The 21,909-nt window shown below is 37.8% G+C and overlaps 1 protein-coding gene across 1 annotated transcript in view; it reads right to left on the bottom strand.

The window, feature by feature from the left end:
- The window catches only part of Pdzd8 (PDZ domain containing 8), a 521,733-nt gene that overhangs the window by 338,729 nt on the left and 161,095 nt on the right, over positions 1-21,909 (bottom strand). The window lies entirely within an intron of this gene.

The following is a 21,909-nucleotide window of genomic DNA, read 5'->3' as shown; positions in this document are numbered from 1 at the left end:
AACACATTTCATGCAGATTTGGTCTACATATATCTCAGAAATGGGTCCACGTTTGGGTATAAAGCCACTTGTTAGCCATCTACGAAACCTAACGAAACTGACGCAGCTATGATTTTTAAAATTAGTTCGTCAGATTTTTAGTGATAATGTTAACAATATATCGCCTTCGTAATCAATTTTAAACAAATGGCGCCATCCTGGCCAACTTTTTGGAAAGAGGGTGCCCCATATATTAAACTTTTCTAAGAGGAACGCCTGTACCAAATCTAAAGCAAACCGAACCATAAATGAATCTAAAGCATACTCAAATCCCTTTACACACACACAATCTTTCATGAAAATCGGTCTAGTCGTTTAGTAGGAGTGCAGTTACAAACACACGTACACGTACAGAATAAATTTATATATTAAGACAGGTCGGTCCACTTCCCAGAATGAAAACTTTCTCAAATACTGTCTTAGTCAAAGATGTACATCTGTACCGAATTTCGAGGGAATCGCCTAATAAATTACATTTTTTGGAATAGGTCGATCCCTCGTAAACTTCTCGGACCAAATTGTGAATATAAAGTATCCTCACAACTTGGGGTCCTTTAACATAAATTGCGTGCATATAAGGAAGTTTAATAAAGAGCTTTAGGCAAATTTGATAGTGCAACGAATAAGGGCTCATAGTTTTCGTTGGTATGGTCATGGTTTGCGAATGGTTTAAGACTCTCCGGGCAAGAAAAAATTCTGGCCGACGCCTGCATTTTTCAGTCAAGATTGAGGACCACTATTGGGGTGGTACATATGGGTAAGTGGTTACGATTAATAATAAAGCCTTAAAGACAAATAATCACTTTCATTAACGTCGCGAAATTCAGCTATTGCAATGAATTTCATTACTCAAGGTTCCTTTAAAACTCTAGACAATGTAATTAACTAGGAAAACAAAAATAACTTGCTAGTTTTCATCGATCAGAAAACGAAATTGCTACTTTTCGTCAGAGGTTGCTAGTTCCCGCCAGCCATAAGCCGAAAGTAGTAGATTTCGTACGAGATTTCCATAGTATTAGTTTTCGTAAGAAATTCTTATGTGAGTAGAAATATTGTCCGCCATATGCCGCTATAGAAAACTTCACTATAAAAAGCCTCAACATTTCCGTTAATGCAACAGTTTTCGTTTTCAACCGGAACAGAAAATCCAAGAAAATGAAAAATTTAGCCGTTTTCGGCTTACTCATCTTTTGCCTGCTGGCCTATCAGGCAAATGCCGAGGTTGCATCTTTATCCGAGCTGCGCGCAGTAGATGATAAAAAAACTTCGGCAGGACTCGAACAATTTGTTGATGATACTCCAACCAAGGTCAAGGAGATAAACACACAAGTTGAATCTGGCTTAGAATCACCTTCAGATGAGATAGCAGCCATAAGCGGCAGGAGCCTCTTTGGGGATCTCTTTGGTCCGTCTGAGGAGGAGTTGAAGAAGAAGTATAAGTCGAAGTATAAGAAGAAGTATAAGAAGAAGTTGAAGAAGAAGAAGAAGAAGATGAAGAAAGGAAAAAAGGGCAACAACACAAATGGTTCCGATGCTGGCGGTGGCTCTGATGACGGTGGTGGCGCCGATGCCGGCGATGACGCCGGTGGCGCCGGTGGTGACGATGCCGGCGGTGGAGACGATGCCGGCGCTGACGGCGAAGCTTAATAAACTTAAGTTATTGTATTTTTATACTTTAATTTAAGCTATATTTCATATAGTAATAAATGAGCAATGAATATAAAATTTGTATTTTGTGTTTTAAGTTATTACTTTGCATCTCACTTTATCCGGGTTGATTGTTTGGTTCCGATATTCCTTTCTGCCTTCAATTAAAGGTACATACTAATGAAATCTTCGGTTCGAGAGGATGCAAGTAAACTCTTTATTATTTCCGTTACATATTGTAGCAAGGAACTTAATGTTTTGGCTGGTGAGAGTTAAAGTGTAGATATACACATTTTTCGAAATCGCACCTACTTTCGCAGGAACGGTAATGTTGGAATTGATCGCTTCCCCATATTACAAAATAGCGAAAGAGGCGGCGAATTCGATACTCTAGTACCTGTGGTTATGCAGTAGGTTCCACCACCCAACTACCACGAAGTGAGAATGTCAATATCTGATGACGAACTATTGTTTAAATCATACATAAACCATTTTGCGTAATATAGTCGTACGAGCGCATGCCTCAAGTTTAGCCTCTTTGCATTTCAGGACACTTCATGATGAAGTACTGTTTGTGATTATTACTTTTATCGCCACTTGACTACGCTGTCGGGTACAAATTTTCAGGGCTCTCGTTATTCTATTGATTGATAATTTGCATACCCCCTCAAGGCTTGACAATTGCCGTAAATACCCAATGTGAGAATTTGGGCGATAATCCCATGCATCCTAGCGTCCTCATGCGGGCACGTAGTGCCACAAACGCTTCCTTCGCTCCCAGGCATAGTCATCCCGAAGCGCCTGTACTTTTAGAGCGCTCATTGTTGGTAGACATCTGACGCTCATGATGACTAAAACGTCATCCGGATACGCTGTGAGACTGGCTGATCCTCTGTCGAACCGCCTACGAAATTGGTTGATGGCCAGCGTCCACAGCATTGATATGATAAACCACTTTTCTGCGTTCCTCTGTTTACCGTTTTTGTGGCCCCGCATACACCCCATTCGCACGAGATCATTTTGCAGCTCAACTTGGAGCCGATCCAATTTATTAAGACCGTATGTGCTACAATCGAGTTGAGATTAACGATGATTGCTCGTCTTGGGACAATGCTGAAAGCTCGGCAATGTCACCTAAAACATCTAATTAATTTTTCTGGTGTTCTAGGATTTTCGCTATGTTCATGACCATTGTATTCGATGCATTATCAACTGACTTGCTTTTGGCGTTGGCATGTTGAGCTGAAGAAAATAATGCTTCATTCATATAGGACTTCACGTATAAAAAATATGCCAAACCAATCGGGCTGTAGTCGTTTTTGGTGCAGATGACTTGTTTTCCCCGCTTTCGGTATGAAGACCACTCGAACCTCAACAGCACTCCATATGCCTCCCAGCACTCCTCGATTTCCGCAACTTTTGAAAACGTAAAGACGTCCTTTACCTGCGCTCTAAGAAGATCCAACTTTTTGTTACACCGAGGTGGATTTCCATTTCCCTTGAGTCTGCTCCGAATACAAAGTCTGCAGTATGCAGTTTAGAGTGATTTTCATAAGAAGTTGTTGCACTGGTCCAACTCCTCTACGGTGGTAACCAGTGGCGTATCCAGGGGGGGGGGGTGATCTTCCTCCCCCCTCACCCGCTCTGATCTGGTACTTATGAAAATTATAAAAGTTTGTTTTAATTACATATAAAATTTTAAAATGTTTAGCTTTTATGTATGTATAATCTATAAGATCGTCCTAATCGCCGCCCCTCGCCACCCTCCCAAGATCTGCAATTTATAATAATTCGGTTGAAATATTTTGTGAAATGAATAGTTAGTTTAGCTATATATTCATTTCCAATTTCCATTTGTTTCGCTGTGGGTAAAATCAACAGAAAAAATGTACCGGTCTGGTATTTGAAGAAAGAATTGCGTACTTTTCGCTGAAATTTGGCAGCCTTGGTCACTATTTCATGGTCACGGTTGCCACACCATATCTTTTTCTGGACGAAAATTTTTTTGAAAAAAAAAGAAGGCCCAATATTTTTAAAATGTCACAAAAAAATTATTTATATAGGCCTTCGCGAATTTCAGTCCCTACATCGCGTTAATGTGTTACTATTTGGCAACAGTAATACATTCACGCCAGGAAATATCCATTATTTTGAGAATTGTGGGACGCTCCGACTTATACTATACATAATTCTACATAAAGAAAAAAAATATATATAAAATTAAGTCAGCCTATAGTTCTCTGGGCAGCTCTTAGTAGTTGATGGAACATATCTTCCTCCGGTCCGAAATTCGGTTAATGCAGCGGAAATTCTATGAAAGTCGAGGGCTCGTGCTTTATGAACAATGTGGAGAGTTGCTTAAATGTGGGTAAACTTCTAGTATTTTTCAGCTAAGATAACTAACAAAAATAGTCGTGAATTAGCCTAATTGACACATTTATAATGTTTCAAAACATGTATAAGAGCTTTCAATACACGACCCTAAAAAACGGAATAATAAGATATCCTTTCCAACAGGTTGTTTAGGGTTCACAATAAGCGTAAATTTTTCATGAAACATAAACCTTCTCATCAAGATCAATAAAAAATGAGGGTTTTCCCAAAACAAAGTGAACACTTGTTGTTTTCATTTTATAATTATTGAACCGGAATTAAAGCTTATCATATTGCTTTTGCTGGTTTAAGACTCTGGCGGCGCCGTGGTGTAGCGGTAGCCTACTCCGACTACCACACCGAGGGAGCTGGGTTCAAGACCCGCACAAGAGCAAACTTCAGAATTTAAGAAAAAAGTTCACTCAATTACAAAAAAGCATTTCGTAGTGGGGTCGCCCTCGACAGTGGTTTGGAAAACACTACGAAAAGTTTCTGCCATTAAAAACCTTCTCAGTGAAAATTCATCTGCCTTCTAGGTGCCGTTCGGAGTTGGCATACAAAATTAAAACCCCGTCCCCTATATTTGTGAGAAAAACTAAAAAGGGCAAGATTCAAACTTGAAGAGAAGCTCAGCCTAAATATTTTCTGAGATAAATCGGGCCAAGTATATATTTAAACTAAAAAGGGGCCAGATGCAAAATTGAAGAGAAGCTCAGCCTAAATATTTTCTGAGATAAATCGCGCCAAGTATATATTTGTTTTTATTTATTTTTTATCACGGTTCAAGCCTGCTTATTCAGTCGTTTGTTTGCCAATTTAGCAATGTCTGGCTCCATCTTAAAATGCTGTGATAATTATTTCTTGGTCCTAAAAAATCTGAGAACGTGCGCTAAGTGATCCTATTGCCCTACTATGAAAAAAGATATACACACATAAAAATAAATCTTTTATTTCATAGTTTTGATATTGGCTGACACTTCGGCCAAAAAGCCACCTGAATATGTATTGCAATGTGATATCTTGGAGAAGGGGAGTATGATTATAAACACGGCGAAAAACTTCATTAGACGAGTATTAGATACGAGTGACACGGTTTTTCACTCCGAGAATAAAAAACGTATAACACACATACTAAAGATGAATCACTTCCCTCCTAACGCAATACAGAGGTTAATAAAATAATACCCGAAAGATAAATGCCGGAAGAACAGAGAGAACACGACTACAAAATATAGATCTGTAGTATATATACCAGGTTTTTCAGAAAGATTGCAGGGCTCAGACATCTATGACAAGTAGAATATAAGAATTGCACACAAACCATCGTACACAACAAACATATTTTTTAATAACATGAAAAGCAAAATAACAAATTCAGACAAACATAATGTAATATATAAGATTACATGTGCGGGAAATGAAAATAATAACTGTGGAAAAGAATATGTGGGTACAACAAAGAACAAATTAAAAACAAGAATAGCAGGACACAGATCGGATATTAAATGTAGATCATCTGGCAACATTCATAAAACAGCACTTGCGGCCCACTGTACAGAGAACGAACACCAACCAGATTTTAAAGCGGTGAGCATACTAGAGCAGGAGACAAATTATAGCAAAAGGTTTACGTTAGAAATGCTACACATAGCAAATACATCACCAAGCAAGAGACTAAATTACAAACCGGACACAGAAAATTGCTCACATATTTATAGACACTTACTTGACTCACAAAAGAACAAAAAAAAAAAAAAATTAGTTCTGAACTGCATGGCGAATTAACAAGTGTCGTGCATCGGACAAGATAATTAATGTATGTATGTATGGAAAAATTGTATCCCAATTGTATTCAGTTTTATATGTGAATATTTGTTTGTTATTGTTATAGCCCCTGAAGACGATCTCCGAAGGAGATTGAAATATATTGGGAAATATTTAAAAAAGTGTTTTATTACATTGGACCTTGAGCCGGCAAAAATCACAGTTTGACAAAAAAAAAAAAATTTTGGAGAAAAATCTATAATTTTGTTAATCGGTCTTGGTTTAAGTATATATTTTAGTGGCGCAAATAAATCAATTTTTTAATCACTTTTGCTCTCGCTTCCGTACAAAGAACCAGACTGGACGAAAAGTGGCCATCAGAGCAAACCTAAACAAAAAGCACCAGTTTTGTATAAATGGATCGAAGTGGTAACCATAGCCGCTAAGTCAAAAGTACCGTTCTTCGAATCTGCTGTGAACAGTGTTGTCGTTGAGAATTTTCAAAAAGCAGTCAATAGGGATTTTACTTTTATGCTACACTTCCACATAGAAGCGTGCCACAAACTTTGTGCAGCAAGACCGCACCAAAATTATACATTGAACTGATCGGTTAAAGTCAAGCCCTTAGCAGTGCACCTTTTGATTGGAATTTTTAACAGCTATAAGCTGTAAATCAATTTAAAAGGACTAATAAAAATCCTTCACTACGTTAAAATACCCAAAAAACTATGGTCATATTCACAATCAATGTTGTGTAGGTAGGCTTTTTAAAATAATTTGCTATGGACAATATGTCACAAAAGCTGTGACCAAATTTGTAGTATAGTTAACTATATTTCGACTTTGAATACGCACCTTTATTTTAAAGTTATGGATTTCTTATAAATTCGAAAGGATATAATTTCTGAATCATATTTCTATAGATACTTCTTAAAATAATCAAGTGCGTTTTTAATTTTGATATTTATGACTAGGAAAATATTGAGCCCCAAAATAATTCTAAAAATATTTGAAATAGTTTTCAAAGGAGCAAAATGTTCTAAAAAGGATGAAATCTCCGCAAACCGACACAAGGAAAACACTGCATGTATGTGCATATGTATTTCAATAAATCGCTCTTTGAGTGCCCGCAAACGTTCATGCCATCTGAGAGGTAAATTCTAAAAATTCATACTGAAAGCTAAAAATTCCCGGAATTTTCCCGAATTTTCTAAAAAGTCTTATTTGGATTGTTGGTGTTATATAATAATACATATTTTTATAAAAATATCGAAAATAATGAAGGTCGAAGCAAAACTTAGTAAAAACTGGAAAAATCTGAGTGATGATGACTTTTGTAGATGAGTGTAGATATGTATTTGTGTTTGTATGAATAATTTTAAGGTCACTTTATCTTACTTAAAAAGTTGACTTAAATTGCCCCCCTCCCCTCCCAAATCGTGACGGATCCCCCCTGGTGGTAACCTCCTAGGGTTTCCCCAGTTTTCCTGCTACATCTATTCATACTCTCCTCCCCATACGCTAGCTTTTTGTAGTTGGCATCTATCTACATATACTAATAATTTAAAAAAAATGCTTGTTCATGTTTTTCCAGGAAAAATTTTCCGTTTGTCCACCTTTTTTTAAGAAGTTATTTCAAAACAAATTCCCATTTTTTAAAATTTGAAGTTTTTCCTATTTATTGTTATAAATCCACTTGGAAAATGAAATACCATTGATATAAAGCTCTTTTTTGCAAAGGTATAGCTTATTTTATTCATCCACGACCCTTTTAAAAATCGTTTATATAAAAAGTGTTCGAGAGAAAAGTTCTTCGAAAGATTTATGGACCTCTACGCGTTGGCTATGGTGAGTACCGAAGAAGATTTAATGATGAGCTGTACGAGCTATACGCAGACATCCACATAGTCCAGCGAATTAAAACGCAACCGTTGCGCTGGCTAGGCCATGTTATGCAAATCAAAGATGATGCCCCGGCCAAGAAAGTGTTTCTATCGGAACCCGCCTATGGAAGCAGAGGTAAGGGCGGCCGCCACTCCGTTGGAAGCACCAGGTCGAAAACGATTTAAACTCCCTTGGTGTGACCAATTGGCGCCGGTTGGCGGAGCGAAGGAGCGACTGGCGCGCCTTGTTGGACGGCCATAACCGTTTAAACGGTTAAAGTTCAAAGTTTATTAATAAATGTGTACATACGAGACTATTGTCTCTTAACGTACATCAACATTCGGATATTTATCAACAATGCAATTCTTTTAATTTCTAAATTTATTTTTAATATATATTATATTAAATAAATAGATTATGAAAACTAATTCAAGCGTTAAGCGCCAATTAAATAAGTAATGTAAAAGTGCGCGTGGTCCTTAACCGATTTCGTTAATTTTTCTTCAAGGCATTGCTTATGGTAAAGGCAACTTCTCTGACGAATTTTGTTATGATGGGTTTAAGGATTTTTGATTTATGACTAATAATATTTGCAAAATTGATTTTATCAGAAGTGGGCGGTGCCACGCCCATTTTAAAATGTATTTATTTTTTTCAAATTTTAATCGAGAGTCTCAATATTAGTCCATGCGTCAAATTTCAACATTCTAGGTGTATTATTTACTAAATAATCAGGTTTTTTGTGTTTGCAAAATGTTATATTTATAAAAAGTGGGAGTGGTTATTATCCAATTTCGCTTATTTTCAATACCAATCTATTCTGGGTCCAGGTAAGCTCGTGTACCAAATTTGGTGAAGTTACCTCAATATCTACTCAAGTTATCGTGTTGACGAACAGACGGATGGACGGACATGGTTCAATCAATTTTTTTTCGACACTGATGATTTTGTTATATGGAAGTCTATATCTATCTCGATTCCTTTATACCTGTACAACCAACCGTTATCCAAACAAAGTTAATATACTCTGTGTGCACAGCATGCTGAGTATAAACAACGTTTTTTATAAAGAGCTTTGCATTATTTAAAGGATTTCTTGCTTTGTTGCAGGATTTCTATAACTCTCCTGATACTAATTTACCATTTAATACCTACTCTGACAAGGTTTCACTATGAACATAGAATTGTATTCGTGGCGCTAGACCTATCAAAGCCTTTGACGTGGTCAATCACGTCGGGCTACTACAAAACTTGGAGGGATCTATCTACCTTTCCTAATAGTATCAAAGGCTACACCCCAAACTATTCGAATTATCGGCTAGCATCGATCTAGTTTAGGATCGCAACATCCAAACCAAGAAGAATAAAACAAGGGGTACATACCAAACGGTGGTATCTTTTGTTTAATTTTCTGTAACGACAGCCTGTTGTAGTAAAGGCAACATAAATTGATCAGAACCCTAGGAAACACGTCAAACCAAAGCACCCTATCGTTGAACATATAAAGCAACGTCGAACAATCAAACCAGTTGCCAATGCCTAATACACAACCAGTTCAAGCCCCAATTTGTGTGTATGCATGTACGTATGCATGTATGTATGTATGGAAAGTATTTTCCCTTCTGAAAGCGCGAATGGCTATATAGCTTGTAGGTCTCGGTTTGAATGGCTTTGTAGGCATGTATCTGCGAATAACGATTAGTGGCAAGAATGTATGGGTAATTCCTTCGGGTGTTGAGCGAAAAACGCGCGAGGGAAACTTGCCATTGCACTTTGATGGCGGCTGCGCTTAATAGCCGAAATAAAACTTAAATTAATTATCGAAGTGTCCAAGACTGAAAAGGACGTCTTACGGTTAGAGAGTGCGTGAAAAAAAATAATAATATATATTAAAGTTTAAAGTAAGCAGTTGAAAGTGCCGAAATTCTTTTTATGGCAAATTTACGGAACCGGCCACCGGTACACTCAAAAACGGGCCTGCAGCAAGCTATAAGGTATGTAAGTGGAAAATACAGTTCGTTTAAATAAACTCATAAAATTTAGTGAAATATAAAATTAAATTAAATCTAAAATTTAATAAAACCTAAAATTAAATTTAAAATAAAATTAAATTAAATCTAAAATTTAATAAAACCGCGGCCACCGTGGTGTGATGGTAGCGTGCTCCGCCTATCACACCGTATGCCCTGGGTTCAACTCCCGGGCAAAGCAACATAAAAATTTTAGAAATAAGATTTTTCAATTAGAAGAAAATTTTTCTAAGCGGGGTCGCCCCTCGGCAGTGTCTGGCAAGCGCTCCGATTGTATTTCTGCCATGAAAAGCTCTCAGTGAAAACTCATCTGCCTTGCAGATGCCGTTCGGAGTCGGCATAAAACATGTAGGTCCCGTCCCATGATTCAATTACTAGAGGTTTGTTCTCCAACTGACAGCAGAGCTTTGACACTCCCAAATTCTAAAATCACTCCGGGTTGCATTTCTGTAGGAAGGAAAAACGGGAATAATTTTTCCCCATGATGGTAAGAATGGTAGTAGACTAGTAAGAAAGGTAGTATATTAATAGTTATCATTCACTTTTTACAAACATTTAATAATAAATGAAATTAGCTTCAATATACATATATTCAAACTAAATATATGTATATACACGATTGGTATGCAAAGATATCCAAAGGAAGCGCGCCCGCGATTGCCGGCTATTGGTTTTTGACTAGTTCATTGCAGTGCATTATTTAGGACGATGGTAGTGGTCGTGTTGGCGCCTGTCCACTCGCCGCGCACGGCTGCGCATAAGAAGTTCGCCGCCGTTGATGTATTGATAAAGACGGCTTAAACAGTACCATACAGATACTTTCGCGGGGACTGCGAATCTTTGCAACAAAACATATGCAAATTCAAGCTTTTCAAAGTTTGTATATGGGGTATTCCATCCCATTTCGACCAATTTTGAACCCGACCCCTTTAGAATTGGCTGAAAGTTTCTCTTCTTTTTCTAGCTTACGAAAGACGTTTTTCAAATTTTTTTCAACTTTTTCATCCAACTCAAAAAAAGTTATGAATTTAAAAAAAAAACACCGTTTTTGTGTTCAAAATGCTATAAATTTTTGAAAAATTAACCGTTTGGGACCTTTTTTTTCTTAAAAAATTTGTTTTTAAATGTACTTTTCGGAAAAAATACAAAAAAAATTTTAAAGTTTTTTTTTTTGTAATTTGTCAGTTTTTCGAGATTTTTTTTTTTTCTCATAAAAAACTTCAATCAATTCTGCAATCATCCCCACTAATCCCGGAGTGGGCCGATTTTTATTTTGTTTTTTTTTTTTATTGAAAAAAAAAAAACTTTAAACATTTTTTTGTATTTTTTCCGAAAAGTACATTTAAAAACAAATTTAAAAAAAAAGATCCCAAACGGTCAATTTTTAAAAAAGTTATAGCATTTTGAAAACAAAAACGGTGTTCTTTTAAAAATTCATACCTTTTTTTGAGTTGGATGAAAAAATTTGAAAAAATTCTGAAAAAACGTCTTTCGTAAGCTAGAAAATGAAGAAAAACTTTCAGACAATTCTAAAGGGGTCGGGTTCAAAATTGGTCGAAATGGGATGGAATACCCCATATGTACTTTGTATTAATTTCTTACAAATACATAATTCTTGTATGCTCACATTGTCCGTTAAGTGCACCGGTAAGCAAGACAAGATTTTCACAGGTGCTAGGAATGCGAATTGGAGAAAATTCGCTTCAACCATTCGACAGTATATGACCAAACCTTCAAATATTCATGAACAGTTTCAATGGAAGAAGTGATTTTATTATAAATATTTTCATTAACATTTTAATTTAAATTTTACTTTAATATAGTTAATTAGGTATAAGTGAATTTTAAAATATTTGCTACAAATTGGTTATTTTAACTGAAATAATATAATTATAGGTGACTTAATTCTAAAATCATAACACGGCCTGGTTGTAAAAGGCGATACGCCCCCATAAGACCTGAAAATAAATAAAAATGTTTACCAATTGCAATAATAATATATTAGGCGTAGCTTTACTACCTTATCAATATGCCTAGGGTGTGGAAACTGTACAAGTTGCGCTCGCAAATGTTAGTTGTTCGTCGGATTGTTGAAAATTGTCCAATCCGGTATCACGATTGCCGTTAAGGATTCAGGTTCGGCCCTAACCTCAAGAAGTTCATTTCGAAAATTGGTCCGATATGGTCGAGTATCAAGGGATGCGTATCACTGCCAGTTATAACATGAATGAATTATAATGACTTACATATGTTTAGTATATGTAACTAGACTTATTAATATTATTACACAAAATTGGTTTTCATTCAAAATCTTGTAATGATAAAGAACCAAAGGTGTGTACGACTCTAATTTTGTCCATGAGTGTATGTGTGTGCTTTCAACTAATTTAAACAGGCTAAAACTGAAAGTGAACTACTTATGCAAGTTAAGGAACATGGCTTCACTCAAATCAGGTGGCAAATATAAACAAATTCTTTAAACGTTGCTATTTGATTTATTTACGAAATCCGTTGTAACATTCCATTCCCACATACTGACATTGCGTTAGCCAGCTGATGCAATGCCAGGAGTAAAATTACTAAGGTATGGTATTAAGATAAAGATCCTATTCAATATGCCTATTGTAAACTATTTGTAAGTTATAAATAAGAGTAAAATGTAAAGCTTAGTCAGTTTTTGAGCGGCATTGAAATAAAGTGCAAGAGTTTTTTAAAAACTCAATTTACCCAACATTAACTTTAATTGGCGATCCTGCGAGGAGCCACGCAGTGATAGCCTGTAAAAGGTTGCGTGTCCTCCGGAGTGAAAAAAAAAAACACTGTAAAAATTAAAATAAAACAAGTATCTCTAAAAAGGAGAGAAAAGAAACAAAAAAACACTGTAAAAATTAAAATAAAATAAGTATCTCTAAAAAGGAGAGAAAAGAAAACAAAAAAAAACACTGTAAAAATTAAAATAACACAAGTATCTTTAAAAAAGAGAGAATAGGAAAAAACACTCTAAAATTAAAGCAAACAAAAATATTTGTCAGCTTACAAGAAACCTAAAAACGCGAAGTACGTAACTCCAGAAAGTGAAAGGACCACCAACATATGAACAGCAGCATTCATCCACAAAGCGAAAAAGGATCTAATAGAAGGACGAGAATCCGAAGAAGAAGAAGCGTAAGCTAATGAATAAAATAGTTAAGGTATATGTTAATACATAGTATGTATAAATAATTATATGTATGTACATATAAATTAGAAGATTACAAAAGTGAAAGCAAAACAAGAAGAGATAAAGCAAAATTAAAAAATAAAATTTATATGAAGTGCTGAAAGATTGTGAAAGAAGATTTGAAAAGGGTAAATAGATCTGGATTCTTTGATAGAAGATTTGACAAAAATGTCATTAAATAATAATAATAGTACCACTAATATGGATGTAATATCTAGATTGATTGCCGCCATTACGGCATCATTACGAACGGAAGTAGAGCAAATGAGGCGACAGATACAGGCCATCAACACCAGTGATGCTGTGACCGAGTTTGTACCAGAACAAATAGATTCAAATATAAATTGTGACGAACTTTTAGACGTTATCAAATCTTTGCCTGTTTGGGGGTAAGATAAATAATTATGTAAGTTGGCGCGAAGCAGCTAATAATTCCATGTCCTTGTTCTCATTAATACCTTTAATTTGATACTCATATCATACAAACACATTCTAGAGTCACCCCTGGCCCACCCTTATGTCGATATCTCGAAACGACGTCCACCTATGGAACTAAGGATTACTCACTTTTAAAATACTCATTAGCACCTTTCTTTTGATACCCATATTGTACAAAGAAATTCTAGGGTCACCTCTGGTCCACCTTTATGGCGATATCTCGAAAATGCGACCACCTATACAACAACCACCACTCCCTTTTAAAACCCTCATTAATACCTTTAATTTGATACCCATATCGTACAAACACATTCTAGAGTCACCCCTGGTCCATCTTTATGGCGATATTTCGAAACGGCGTCCACCTATAGAACTAAGGCCCACTCCCTTTTAAAATACTCATTAACACCTTTCGGTTGATGCCCATATTGTACAAACAAATTCTAGGGTCACCCCTGGTCCACCTTTATGGCGATATCTCGAAACGCCGTCCACCTATGGAACTAAGGATTACTCACTTTTAAAATACTCATTAGCACCTTTCTTTCGATACCCATATTGTACAAAGAAATTCTAGGGTCACCTCTGGTCCACCTTTATGGCGATATCTCGAAAAGGCGACCACCTATACAACTATGGCCCACTCCCTTTTAAAATACTCATTAACACCTTTCGGTTGATGCCCATATTGTACAAACAAATTCTAGGGTCACCCCTGGTCCACCTTTATGGCGATATCTCGAAACGCCGTCCACCTATGGAACTAAGGATTACTCACTTTTAAAATACTCATTAGCACCTTTCTTTCGATACCCATATTGTACAAAGAAATTCTAGGGTCACCTCTGGTCCACCTTTATGGCGATATCTCGAAAAGGCGACCACCTATACAACTATGGCCCACTCCCTTTTAAAATACTCATTAACACCTTTCGGTTGATGCCCATATTGTACAAACAAATTCTAGAGTCACCCCTGGTCCATCTTTATGGCGATATTTCGAAACGGCGTCCACCTATAGAACTAAGGCCCACTCCCTTTTAAAATACTCATTAACACCTTTCGGTTGATGCCCATATTGTACAAACAAATTCTAGGGTCACCCCTGGTCCACCTTTATGGCGATATCTCGAAACGCCGTCCACCTATGGAACTAAGGATTACTCACTTTTAAAATACTCATTAGCACCTTTCTTTCGATACCCATATTGTACAAAGAAATTCTAGGGTCACCTCTGGTCCACCTTTATGGCGATATCTCGAAAATGCGACCACCTATACAACAACCACCACTCCCTTTTAAAACCCTCATTAATACCTTTAATTTGATACCCATATCGTACAAACACATTCTAGAGTCACCCCTGGTCCATCTTTATGGCGATATTTCGAAACGGCGTCCACCTATAGAACTAAGGCCCACTCCCTTTTAAAATACTCATTAACACCTTTCGGTTGATGCCCATATTGTACAAACAAATTCTAGGGTCACCCCTGGTCCACCTTTATGGCGATATCTCGAAACGCCGTCCACCTATGGAACTAAGGATTACTCCCTTTTAAAATACTCATTAACACCTTTCATTTGATACCCATATCGTACAAACGCATTCTAGAGTCACCCCTGGCCCACCTTTATGGCGATATCTCGAAAAGGCGACCACCTATACAACAACCACCACTCCCTTTTAAAACCCTCATTAATACCTTTACTTTGATACCCATATCGTACAAACACATTCTAGAGTCACCACTGGTCCACCTTTATGGCGATATTTCGAAACGGCATCCACCTATAGAACTAAGGCCCACTCCCTTTTAAAATACTCATTAACACCATTCGTTTGATGCCCATATTGTACAAACAAATTCTAGGGTCACCCCTGGTCCACCTTTGTGGCGATATCTGGAAACGGCGTCCACCTATGGAACTAAGGATTACTCCCTTTTAAAATACTCATTAACACCATTCGTTTGATGCCCATATCGTACAAACGCATTCTAGAGTAAACCCTGATCCACCTTTATGGCTATATCCCTAAATGGCGTCCACCTATAGAACTATGGCCCACTCCCTCATAAAATACTCTTTAGTGCCTTTCATTTGATAGACATGTCATACAAACACATTCCAGGATTTCCCTCGGTTCATTTTCGTACATGGTTATTTTCCCTTATGTTGTCACCATAGCTCTCAACTGAGTATGTAATGTTCGGCTACACCCGAACTTAACCTTCCTTACTTCTTTATTGATAAGCACGTTGTTTAATTAAACAAAAACCAATTACACGGTAGTAAGTATATCCGCACCACATAATCAGATTTAGTGACTTAGCTTCCATATACAGCAGGGGTCTAAAAAAGAAAGTTAAAAGACGGGATATAGGAAAGGCTAGCTAGGTTGGGTTGAGTCCTTGAGAACCTCGCATAGACTCAATAAGTCCGTAGTGGTACCATAAGTTTGTTTAATGACCAAACTAAAGACCGACCAAGACCCACGTTATAAAATAAATCCATTTTTTGACAAATAATAGAAGTTTACTAGGACCAATGAGACTTGCCGCTTCTAGATCTGACAGATGTATCAATCCTAATAGCAGGAGCTTTAGGAAAACAACAATAAAAAGTTCTAATTTGAAGCAAATATTGGTTTTTTAAGTTGGTTTAAGGTATTCTTTGACAATCCAACTTCTCCTTTTTAACACGCTTTTATTAGCTTGGCCTGTATCTACATATGTATGTAATGGAATCTTTGAGCTTAATTTTCACCGGTTTCTAGAAGTCTGATTAATTTGAAACTTTGCATACGTATCAGGGACCGATGACAATGCATTAATGTGATGGTGTGGTGACATAAGGTTAACGGCCATAAGGTCAATTGGCCTTATTACCACTTTGAATGGCCATAACTTTGATTGAAACTTTGTACACGTATCAAAGCTCGTTGGCAATGCATTAATGTGATGGTGCGGTGACATAAGGTCAATGGCCATAAGGTCATTTGGCCTTATTACCACTTTGAATGGCCATAAGTTTGATTGAAACTTTGCACACGTATCAAGACTCGATGACAATGCATCAATGTGATGGTGTGGTGACATAAGGTCAACGGCCATAAGGTTAATTGGCCTTATTTCCACTTTGAATAGCCATAAGTTTGATTGAAACTTTGCTTACGTATCAAGGCTCGATGGCTATGCATTAATGTGATGGTGCGGTGACATAGGGTCAACGGCCATAAGGTTAATTGGCCTTATTACCACTTTGAATGGCCATAAGTTTGATTGAAACTTTGCACACGTATCAAGGCTCGAAGACAATGTAATGATGTGATGGTGGGGTGGCATAAGGTTAACGGGCGTAAGGTCAATTGAACTTGTGACCACCCCAAATGGCCATAGATTTGAAACTTTGCACATAATGCGAAAAACGCATTCCTTTATTAATCATAGAAGTGGATGCATGGCACATCTATGAAAGAGCATACTGGAGCCCTTTTTAACACGTTTTTATTAGCTTGGCCTGTATCTATCTATGTATACATGTATGTTAGAGATATCCCCCGCCGATAAACGCCGCCGCCGATTAGGGTCGTTTTTCGCACGCCGCCGCCGAAAGCCATAAATATCGCCACGGCGGCGGCGGCGGCGGCGTCCGGTGCGTTACTATATTTTCTACTCGTTTAAGACTGTTTATGCCATTTATTGTTCATGTCGAAAATTGGTCGGATATGGTGGAAAGAGGTATCAGGGAACAACGAACAACGAATTCAAATAAAATGATCCAAGGCGTTTCAAATTGTTTTCAAATTGTCCTCAAGTTGTAAAAAAAACCAAAATACCCAAAAAAGGTGCCGATTTTTTTTTTTAAATATTATATTGCGATTGGCTGAAAGAATAATCGAAATCAGTGATGCAAAATCCTTTAGCAGGTTCTAGGTGCATAAACAGTCCATTGAAATGATTCTTACCTCATACTTAAGTTGATGATATATGTATGTATGAGAAGGGTTTGAAAAATCGCTTGGGCTTACATTCAAACATCTGTTGTTTATTTGCGAAATTATACAATAGCGTCTGAAATTTTAATTTTAATTTTCACACTTCATCCTTCAACACCCAAGTCTACCGGTTTGACATTTCCTAAAGTTGGCAGTCCCATCCATAACTGGTCTTTTGTAGTAAATTACATTGATTATAGCCTAACGTTACGGCTCCTTTTACAAATGTGAATACGTAGTCAGTAGGCCGGGTCGATTTGTGGGGAGGCAAAAAAGTCGCCCATTGCTCTATGAAAATCATATTCTAGGGATCAAAATAGGAAACTTTGCCGAAGGAACCATACCTCTAAAACGAATTCTGATGCCCCCCCCCCTCCCCTTGGGTCATTGGGACAAATTTTGAAAAATCCCACTTTGAAATGGCTATGTTTTTTCTTTTTGGAGTTTATTTTTCTCTTTGGAAATTTATTTAGTCAGAACATATGTAAATGAAAAAATGAATTTAACTTAGTAATAGAAAAGAAATTAAAAAAGTTATTAGAAATTAGCGTTTTTACAACCCCCTTTTAAAACCAAGGCATCACTGTGATGCACTTGATTGTCGTAAACATAGTTGTGTGGGTTTTTTATTCAACCGTTTTAAAAAATGAAGGTATCACTGTGACACAATTGCAGATCGTAAAATTGCTTGTGTTGTTTTTTTTAAGCCACCCAAAGACACAGCAGGTAGAATTGAAATTGCCCCTACCCAAAAGTTCGATCCAAAGGGAGGGTCATCAGAATTAGTTTTAGAGGTATGGTTCCATCGGCAAAGTTTCTTATTTTGATTCCTAGAATACGATTTTCACAGAGCAATGCGCGATTTTTAAATCGACCCACCCTAGTAGGTACATATATTTACCAGGTGAGGCTTTGTCCTTCGCAAGAACACTCAAAGTGGTGAAGCAAAATCTTTCCGAAGACATTCGAACTAATGACGGTGTGTGCTACTACCCTAACGTAGTGGACATTCGAACTAGTCTGAAAACTGAAGCTACGCGGTCATCCATAATGAGCTGTTATATCCTAAGATCGGAAAACAGCAGTAAATATTCTCAACTTAAAATCAGTCGACTCTAATTCTAAAATATCGTTTTTTTTTTATTTAAGGAAGACTATTGAAATCAATGTTCAAACGTCTGCAAACTTTGGTCTACATTTTAAAAATTTTATCCAGGGTCCTTGTAAAATTTTAATCATGCAGCTGCGCCGAGGATTATACCATTTTCACCCATTAGGCAATGACTTCCACTTAGATTGCTTATGATTTCGAAGGCGGCATCTTTGGCCGAATAGTCACTCCCTAACGTTTCATGACGTTTCTCTGGTGTAGCTCGGCAGCATAGCGCGACAAAAGCATCCGCTGGAAAGTCTTCGGGGCTACACTTAGAGCTTCTAGGAAAGTTAAGTCGACGAAGGTATGAGTTCGAAGTCGCAGTCCTATAGCTTCTGTAATGGCATATGGTGTGATGGTCAGGAGGCGTGGTAGCGACTGGTTGTAGGGATTGCTACTGTTCGCACATCGGGAATTGTAGCTCTTAAAAACAGCCGAAAACACTGGAGGTGCCCTGTGCTACGAGAGTCTTGAGTATTAATAGACCATTAATAGCAACCGTAAGTCGCCTTTGTGCGTGACCGCCAAGGAGCCTCAAATGATTTAAAGAAATTGTGTTCGCGACGATTATTAGGAGTTAGCACTAGCTTAAACCACGCTTTGCACGAGATATGCAGACAAAAGTGTGGCTATTTTCTGTATCTCTATTTCTTTTCAGCAGACGCAGCATTACCAATTCCAAAGACTGGGGTTAGGTTCGAAGCCTCTCTGGAGTAAGTGAACGAGGGACAATCCCTCCGCAAGGAGCTACTCCTGAAAATTTTTGAACGGTCTGCGAGATCTTGAGACAAAAACCCCGGATCTTTCCGAAATGGCCAACACATTGATTTCCTTAAATACATACAAACAAAACCTTTCCTAAAATTTTTTTTTAAATAGAAAAATCAAGCTTTTTAAAGTAAGAACAACGGCGTACGCCGGCGCGCCGCCTACGCCGCCACCGCCGGTATATAATAGAGCCTACGCCGCCGCCGCAGATAAAGCGATCGACGTATACCTCTAATGTATGTATGTAACAGAATCTGGAGTGGAGCCGAGAGCCCCGGTAATGCAGAGCTCCGAACTCCGTTGCACCTTTTGAATCATTTTAAGATAGGTACTTTTAGCTAGTGCAGGCCACCAGACCAAGGCACCATAAAAAAGAATCATGCGCACAATGGCTGTGTAAATCCAGTAGGTCACCTTAGGGAGAATCCCCAGGAGGTGCCAATTGCCCTCTTGCAGGTGAACAGCTCTGCTGCTGCCTTCTTGGATCGCTCCACTATATGGTCACTCCATAATAGCTTCCTATACAGAATGATTCCCCAATACTTGACATAATCTCTAAACGCTAAGAACGTACCCCCAATTCTTGGCGGTTTAAGATTTGGTAATTCTTACCTCCTCGTGAAGAGGACAAGCTCAGTTTTATCCGAGTTGACTTCCAAACCTGTGGCGGTTTGTACTCCTAGAGCAGATCCAGGATGTCAGCTGGGTCCGTTGCCGCCACTAGAACCCATGCTCTAGCCCTTGGACGTGAGAGGATACCACGCGCCTCCACTACCTTGAGGCGCGCGCAAAGATATACCAACCCTATCAGCGTGACGGCGGCCCTATAGAGGTTTACCGACCTGGAAACGTCACAAGCAATTAGCTTGACATAGCCCTGGAACCACCCTGCATCGGTGTAAGATGGTGGTGGACCAGGGTTGTCTTTCTTAACCTTAACGGCCACCGTAGCGAGCGCGGCCTCCATCCACCTCTACTGTTGTTTCGGGATCCTGCATTCTTCGCTGCTCTCGTCTATAATGCCAATGATCTGCCGACCCTTGGCAATTTCGACGAAAGACCGCATCCAGCCTCCCTGCGTCTTGGCCCTTTTCGGTGCCGTGGGTTTCATCACTCTCGACTAAAACTTTTAAAATTACTAGAACTAAAAATTTAAAAATAAATAATGGTTTAAAACAAGGAAGGAAGGCTAAGTTCGGGTGTAACCGAACATTACATACTCAGCTGAGATCTTTGGAGACAAAATAAGGGAAAATAACCATTTAGCCAAATGAACCTAGGGTAACCCTGGAATGTGTTTGTATGACATGTGTATCAAATGAAAGGTATTAAAGAGTATTTTAAGAGGGAGTGGGCCATAGTTCTATAGGTGGACGCAATTTCAGGATATCGCCATAAAGGTGGACCAGCGGTGACTCTAGAATGTGTGTTGTACGATATGGGTATCAAATGAAAAGTGCTAATGATTATTTAAAAGGCAGTGGGCCTTAGTTCTATAGGTGGACGACTTTTCGATATAACGCCATAAAGGTGGACCAGGGGTGACTTTGTAATGTGTTTGTATGATATGGGTACCAAATTGAAGGTATTAATGAGGGTTTTAAAAGGGAGTGGACCTTAGTTATATATGTGAAGGCGTTTTCGAGATATCGACCGAAATGTGGATCAGGGTGACCCCGAACATCATCTGTCTCTTTTTTCATATTTGGTACAGTATTATAGCATTATTTTTTTTCATTTTTCGTAATTTTCGATATCGCAAAAGTGGGCGTGGTCATAGTCGGATTTCAGCCATATTTTATAACAAGATAAAGTGAGTTCAGATAAGTACGTAAACTAAGTTTAGTTACGATATATCGCTTTTTGCTCAAGCTATCGTGTTAATGGCCGAGCGGAAGGAGAGACGGTCGACTGTGTATAAAAACTGGGCGTGGCTTCAACCGATTTCGCCCACAGAAAACAGTTATCGTCACAGAATCTATGCACACACCAAATTTCACAAGGATTGGTAAATTTTAGTTCGACTTATGGCCTTAAAAGTATTCTAGACGAATTAAATGAAAAAGAGCAGAGCCACGCCCATTTTGAAATTTTGTTTTATTTTTGTATTTGGTTGCACCATATCATTACTGGAGTTAAATTTTGGCATAATTTACTTATATACTGTAAATTTTTCAAAGATTTTGTTAAAATTTGACTTAAAAACAATTTTGTTTAAAAGTGGGCGTGTTCGTCATCCGATTTTGCTAATTTTTATTTAGCGCACATATAGGAAAAGGAGCAACGTGCCTGCTAAATTTCATCATGATATCTTCAACGACTGCGAAATTACAGCTTGCAAAACTTTTAAGTTACCTTCTTTTAAAAGTGGGCGATGCCACGCCCATTGTCCAAAAATTTACTAATTTTCTGTTTTTCGCCATAAGGTCAACGCACCTACCAAGTTTCATCGCTTTACCCGTCTTTGGTAATGAATTATCGCACTTTTTCGGTTTTTCGATTTTTGTTCATTTTAAGTAGCGATATGAGATGAGTGCCCAGGAACCTACATACCAAATTTCATCAAGATACCTCAAAATTTACTCAAGCTAT

This window comes from Eurosta solidaginis, chromosome 4 (genome assembly GCF_040869045.1).
Source record: "Eurosta solidaginis isolate ZX-2024a chromosome 4, ASM4086904v1, whole genome shotgun sequence".
NCBI lineage: Eukaryota > Metazoa > Arthropoda > Insecta > Diptera > Tephritidae > Eurosta > Eurosta solidaginis.
This window is presented reverse-complemented; position numbering and strand designations above follow the sequence as displayed.